The sequence below is a fragment of the Dipodomys ordii genome, unplaced genomic scaffold (assembly GCF_000151885.1).
Source record: "Dipodomys ordii isolate 6190 unplaced genomic scaffold, Dord_2.0 Scaffold53, whole genome shotgun sequence".
Lineage (NCBI taxonomy): Eukaryota > Metazoa > Chordata > Mammalia > Rodentia > Heteromyidae > Dipodomys > Dipodomys ordii.
The window spans coordinates 11,534,194-11,540,898 of NW_012267269.1; the positions used below are offsets into that span (position 1 = coordinate 11,534,194).

The 6,705-nt window shown below is 41.9% G+C and overlaps 1 protein-coding gene across 1 annotated transcript in view; it reads right to left on the reverse strand.

The window, feature by feature from the left end:
* The window catches only part of LOC105989032 (chromosome unknown open reading frame, human C9orf72), a 24,506-nt gene extending 24,204 nt beyond the window's left edge, over window positions 1-302 (reverse strand). The window contains exon 1 of the mRNA XM_013020838.1: window positions 246-302. The gene's annotated coding sequence lies outside the window, so the exon portion shown is untranslated. The remainder of the gene's footprint in view (window positions 1-245) is intronic.
* Window positions 303-6,705: the final 6,403 nt, after the last annotated feature.

Here is a 6,705-nt window from a genome sequence, read left to right on the forward strand (position 1 = left end):
GCCGCCGCCGCGGGCGCAGGGACGGCAACCGCAGCCCACCCGACCTGGCCACGCCCATCGCCACGCCCCCGAGCACGCCCCCTCGCGCATCCCAGGAGCATCGGGGCCGCCGGACGCCGCGTTTGTTTACTTCTCGATTGTTCAGTTCGGGTGTTTTTTTTTTCCTCCTTGTTTACCTTTAGCTAATATTGTGAACTCAAGTGGAAGGGAAGAAAGACGGGGAAACAAAACACGATACTACGCACCTTCTACACAGACACCTCCTGCTGTACTCCCACAGAGAGAAGGAACCGGGCGGTACGGGCTACTGACGCACCAATCGCCATTTTTCTGACGGGCGGAACAGGTCCCTGCGTGACGCACCTCTACGTCCTTACGGGGCACCGTAGGTTGGGTGTAGGGGCTGTCGATCAATGGGGGTGGCCTGTGAGAAGGGGCGGGGCGGGGCGGGCGGTGCTAATTTTCCCGGTCCTCGTGTCTGGAGTCCGGAGTGCTGTCTGCGATGTTGAACCTGCCCAGGGCCTCAAAAGCTGGGACTTGGAGCGGGTAGTTGTTAGTAGTTAGCGTTAGTGGCTGTGAATGGCCTTACTTTTGATGGGAAGGCATTGCAGACCCAACAGTGTGATGGGCGAATGGCTTGATTCTTTCTGGGCAGCACACTTAGCTGCCGTGATGACCTCGCTCCCAGCTCTGGGAGACAAACCCCTGGGTTTGTAAACGTCATTGTTGCTGATTGCACACATATGCCAATGTGTTAAAAAAAAAAAAAAACTTGTGAAAAAAGGCACCATTACGTTTGATACGGTTTATGGTTGATTTTATTTTTGTTTTAGTCTCTGTGTATGTTCGTTTTTCACTACGTATTTGTAGCATTGAGCATTAAACGTTTGTTTAAAACATTAAACAAATGTTTTAACCCCCCCACCCCACCCCCAATTCTAGCTGCTCTACATCCTGAGCTCCAATACACTCCTCAGCTTTCCAAGAAATCAGTGGGGGGGGGGTGCGGGGGAGTCAGTTCTGTGGCTGTGCACAGCTAGAGGGGAGGGACAGCCCTAGAAGCTAGGATGAACGTGAGCTGCTTCGGACATAAGCTGTATATTTATCTTTGTTGGGATGTCTGTCCTTGTGTTAATGAGAAGAGCATTCAGAATTTGGGGGGGGTGGAATCGGACATAAGCTGTATATTTATCTTTGTTGGGATGTCTGTCCTTGTGTTAATGAGAAGAGCATTCAGAATTTGGGGTTCTTAAAACATACATATTATATCTATCTATCTGTCTATCGATAGATAGATAGATAGATATTTGTCTTTGCTGAGGAGTGTGTATTCCACTACCCCAAATTCTGAATGCTCTTCTCATTAACACAAGGACAGACATCCCAACAAAGATAAATATACAGCTTATGTCCGAAACAGCTCCTGTGTTCATCCTAGCATCTAGGGTTTGTAAGGTCCATTCCTGGACGGCAAACAGACCTCCCCCAGTACCTGCATTACCTAGGCAACTGGGACACCTGGAAGAGGTCACATCTGCATCCGCTGAGGTCACATCTGAATTTGATGTGGCCACACTTTTCTCTGCCCATACCCTAGATAAGGTCTAGCCCAGGCCCAGATGCCCTCTCTCTCTGCTCTTTTCTAGCTCTTTCTCAGCTCTCTTCTCTTTCCCAGATCTCCCAGCTCTCTTTCCCAGGCCTTTCCCCACCACGTGGAGGACCAAGATGGCCTGGTGCCAGCCAGAACGATGAATAAACCTACTCTTTACCTGAATGCTACATGTGTGATGCTGTTCTTACTCGGCTACCTCTTTTTAAAAAACCTAACAGGGTTGTTCCCTCCCTTCTCACTGTCCATGGCCACAAAACTGATTTTCCCCCCATCTTTTTGGATATCTGAAGAGTGTATTGGAGCTCAGAATGCAAATGGCAAAGTAGAGCACTCAGCATTTGGGTGCTTTAAAACAAATGTTTTACTACTCAGTGTTAAAATTCAGATAATAAATCAGGTTGCCGTTGGTTCACATCTGTAATCTTAGCTACTTACAAGACTGGCATCAGGATAGAAGTTTAAAGCTGGGGAGGTGGGGGGGGGAAGTGTATCTGAGAGTCTATCTCCAATTAATCACCAAAAAGTTGGAAGTGGAGCTGTGGCTCAAATGATAGTGTAGCCCTGAGCAAAAAACAAACAAACAAAAAACACTAAGCAACAGACCCCAGGCCCTGAGTTCAAGCCCCAGTACTGGCACGAGACAAAAAAATTATACAGCATGTTTTAATCATTTACCGAGGAAGGGAGGAATGAATACACAAAAAGTTCTTCATCTACCTCTGTACCCTCTGCAGGAATAGTCCCTTTAAACATGTTTATTCATACTAACCAAATAGTTACTAGTTACTGAGTTCGTACCCTGTGTTATGTACTATGCTCCTCAGCCTACATAGCAATTTAACTTTATGCATGGAATCGAAGAAACCTCAAACATGAAGAAACAGTAATCGTTGGAAGCCAAGAGTGAGGCTGGCAGGTCAAAGGGTACAAATTTGAAGTTATATGAGATCAAGTCTGAAGATCTAATGTATAACATGAGGACTGTAATTAATATTATATTATTGAAATTTGCTAAGATGAGATTTTATACACTATCATACACATAAAGATAATTTGTTTGCCTGTAGTTATCACTACACACATTGTATATCAAAATGTCAAGATGTTGTTACCTTTGTCTTACAGAGGAGATAATGGGTTCAGAGAATAATTTATTTATTCAAGGCCACCTACTTTAATTGATTTGGGTCAATTTGATACAATTGCATTGGGGTGACAAGGACAACTTTTAGTACCAGGCTGATGATTTTTATTGCCCTACTCCAATTATACATTTGGTAGTTAATAAAGCCTCATGTGTAGTAAGGTTGGAACTTATATAAAGTGCCTGGAGAAGGAATATAGCTCCTAAAATAGTTTTCCTACTTCAAAATTTTACCTAAAGACAAAATAAGTTCCATCGTCTACAACAGGTTTCTGGGTTTGTGCAATATCAACTATGTTTTATAACGGAAATGGTATACCATGACCTAAAATTATGTGTGATTATAAGAATTACAAACATTTCGCATGACATTTTGTGACCAATGAATATGAATTATTCCTATACTTTGGACATCTAATAGAATAACTACTTGGTTATTAGTATAGTAATACAATGACTCATGACTCTCACTAAATTGGAGCAAATGAATTAAAACTCAGTAGACAAGCAGTAATTACAATATAGTTTGGTGGTTGGTAATAGCTATGTTTCCTGAAGATGTAAAATAGGATGATGAATACTCTATTACACATCCCTTCCTCAGGAAACCTAAGGGAAAATGACATTGTGTTTAATAATGTGAGGCTACTCAAAGATTGTCCTGGCAGGTTTTCAAACTATCCAAACAGTCCCTTCAAACTATCCATACAAAGCTCCCCAAATAACTTGATCATCTAAGTGAAAACAGCTTTTGCAAAAGAGCAATAGAAAGGGTTTAACTGATCATATGTATGCATGTATGAAAAAACCTGGAGAAACCCTTTTATATAATTAGTATACATATTTTGGAATTAAAAAAAAGTTGTTTTTTGCTTTTTTTTGTTTTTGTTTTTGTTTTGTTTTGCTATGAGAATATCTCTTCAAGCAAGCATCTTCCATTGCCAATCACAATAAGACCTTTTAAAACCTGTAGTGCGGGGCTGGGAAGGTGGCTCAGTGGTAGAGCGCTTGCCTTGCATGCCTGAGGTCCTGGGTTCGATTCCCCAGCACCACATACGCGAAAAGAAAAAAGCCGGAAGTGGCGCTGTGGCTCAAGTGGTAGAGCGCTAGCCTTGAGCTGAAGAGCTGATGGACAGCTCCTAGGCCCAAAGTTCAGGCCCATGACCGGACCCAAAAAAAACCCCAAAACCAAAAAACAAAACCCTGTAGTGCCTGGTGCTGGTGGCTCACACTTGTAATACTATGTACTTAAGAGGCTGAAATCTGAGGATGGCGGTTTGAACCTAGCCTGGGCAGGAAAATCCATGAGCCTCTCTAATTAACCACCAGAAAACAGGAAATGTGGCTGTGGTTTAAAGTAGTAGAGTGCTAGCCTTAAGTGGAAAAAGCTCAGGGACAGCAGTTGGGCACCAAGTTCAAGCCCCATGACTGACAGGAAAAAAAAAAAAAAAAACAAACGCACAAAATCCAAAACCTTGTGTAGCAATTTTGAACTATCCACATATAATTGATGTTCAATCATAGAAAAAGGCTTTCCAACCAGGGGAACTGTAAAGCAGGTTAGGAGCTTGGTCTCTGGAATCATAATGAGTGATTAATGTACTTTTGATTAGTTACATCACTTCTCTGTCTCAGTTTCCTCAGCTATGAAATGGCATGGATACTAACATATCATGGGACTTGTTTTAAAGCTGATATGCAATCACCCAACTAGAAATTTACATCAATACATTCAAGCTGTGGTGGCTCTAATCTTAATGTGAGCAACTACTTGGGCTAATAGAAGCAGGAACAAATGACATAGAAGCCTTTTAAATTATGTACATATTTACAGTTCTAAGAAATACTATATAAGAAGCAGACAGTCTTCCTGCTGTGTCACAATGCAAGTTGCCAGAAAGCCTTTTTTCTATCTTCTCTATTAATGTATTTCAGAAATATAATATGTGCTGTTTCAGAGCTAGAGCTGCCTACTCACTGATTAGCTTCCATTTACCAAGATTACAGCAAATTAGATTTAACTGTGACTGGCATGTGAATGATCTCCTGTTGGACATGGATGAGGAATATTGCTCTATAAACCATAGTGCATTTAATTTCTTCTAAGTAATGAGTTTTAATGTGGTTGCCTTAATCACTGCAGACTTATCAATATGCAGTTTGTGGCACACGACCTTTTGGTTGGAATATGTATGAACCCACATTCAGCTGAGTTATATCTAAGTAGAATTTTGGTTACTGCATATATAAAACTATTTCTGTGAGCCAGTGTGGTAGAATGATTTAGAAAGCTCTAGTGGGTCTCTGTCTAGAGCTACAATTTATTGTTCCAACAATGCACAAGGTAGGTAGCACTCCTGCAAGAGAATGTCATTAGGATCCAATATGTATGTGCTTTCAGATCCTCCTGGAGTCATAATTCTGAAAACAATAATCCAGTATTTTTCCCAATGACAGGAATCCCATCCCCTGTCAGTTATTAGTCCCTGTTCCTTCCATGTTGGTGATCTTTTTTTATAAGCCACAGTTGTGAATGATGTAAGAACCCAGAGAGAGTGTTGGGGGTGGGGAGAAATAGACTCCCAGCTCATTGCATATCACAAAATACACAACATGAAAAAAAACGAGAGCAAGACCAGAGAGAAAAACAGCGCATGTTCTCCCTGATATGCCAAAGTTCGATCTAAAAGGCACTGGGATGTGACAAATTACACAGGATTCTAGACACTCACTAACAGTGAGACCAAAAGAGGATAGTCCGAGGAGAGAAACATAAAGGTGCAATACCCAAGCACCTCCTCATATGTATATAAAATAATATTCATACTGAAACAAACTCTGAAGATAGGGAAACAAAGGACTTTTTCTTAATTTGTGTTTTTCTTTTCTTTTTTTTTTTGACTCTGTATTCTTTACCTTATATATGGAGTATTCACATCCACATTGAAGGGAGGATGGGGGAGGACACAGAATTAGAGAAAAAAGGGTAAAAAGTGCAGTAGTGGAGCGTACTGGTGCACCAGACATTGATGAAAGTGAACTATGCAACTCTTGGGTGGAGAGGGGAGTGAGGGAATGGAAGAGAATGAGCAAACAGATGACACTATGCAAAAGGAAATGTACCATTACCTGACATATGTAAAGTGAACCCCGCTGTATATAACCTCTGAAACAATATATTGGGGAAACAAAAGAAATGAGAAATAGGAAAATAAGACCCAGCTTCTGAAATATTAGACAGGATCACTAGTTTACAAAGGAGAGAACTTGAAATTGGATAATTTCTTTCGTGAAAGAGAGAATTTGTAGGTCTACCTTAATAAGCTAGTATGAATTTGATCGGCTTTAGATGCTGTGAACAGTGATTGTTGATGGTGTTGGTGTTTCCCTGTCACCCTGAATTATGGATGATCTATGCAGGGACATGGCTCTCTCAAGAGCAGTGACTCTCACCAGGTGCTGGTGGCTCATATCTATAATTCTTAGCTACTAGAAGGCTGAGATCTGACGATTCCCGTTCAAAGCCAGCTGGAGGAGCTGGCAGTCTCTGGGACTCTTGTCTCCAATTAACCACCAAAAAAAGAAAAAGATAAAAAGCTGGAAATCGAGTTATGGCTCAAGTCACAGAGTGCTTGAGCTGAGTAAAAAAAAGCTCAGGAAGAGCACCTAGGTCCTGAGTTCAAGCCCCAGGGCTGGCGTGGACATACACACACACACACACACACACACACACACACACACACGCACACACACACACAGAGCAGTGACTCCCTTTCCAGCAACATCTTGTCTCCAATTAACCACCAAAAAAAGAAAAAGATAAAAAGCTGGAAATAGAGTTATAGGTCAAGTCACAGAGGGCTTGAGCTGAGTAAAAAAAAGCTCAGGAAGAGCACCTAGGTCCTGAGTTCAAGCCCCAGGGCTGGCGTGGACACACACACACACACAC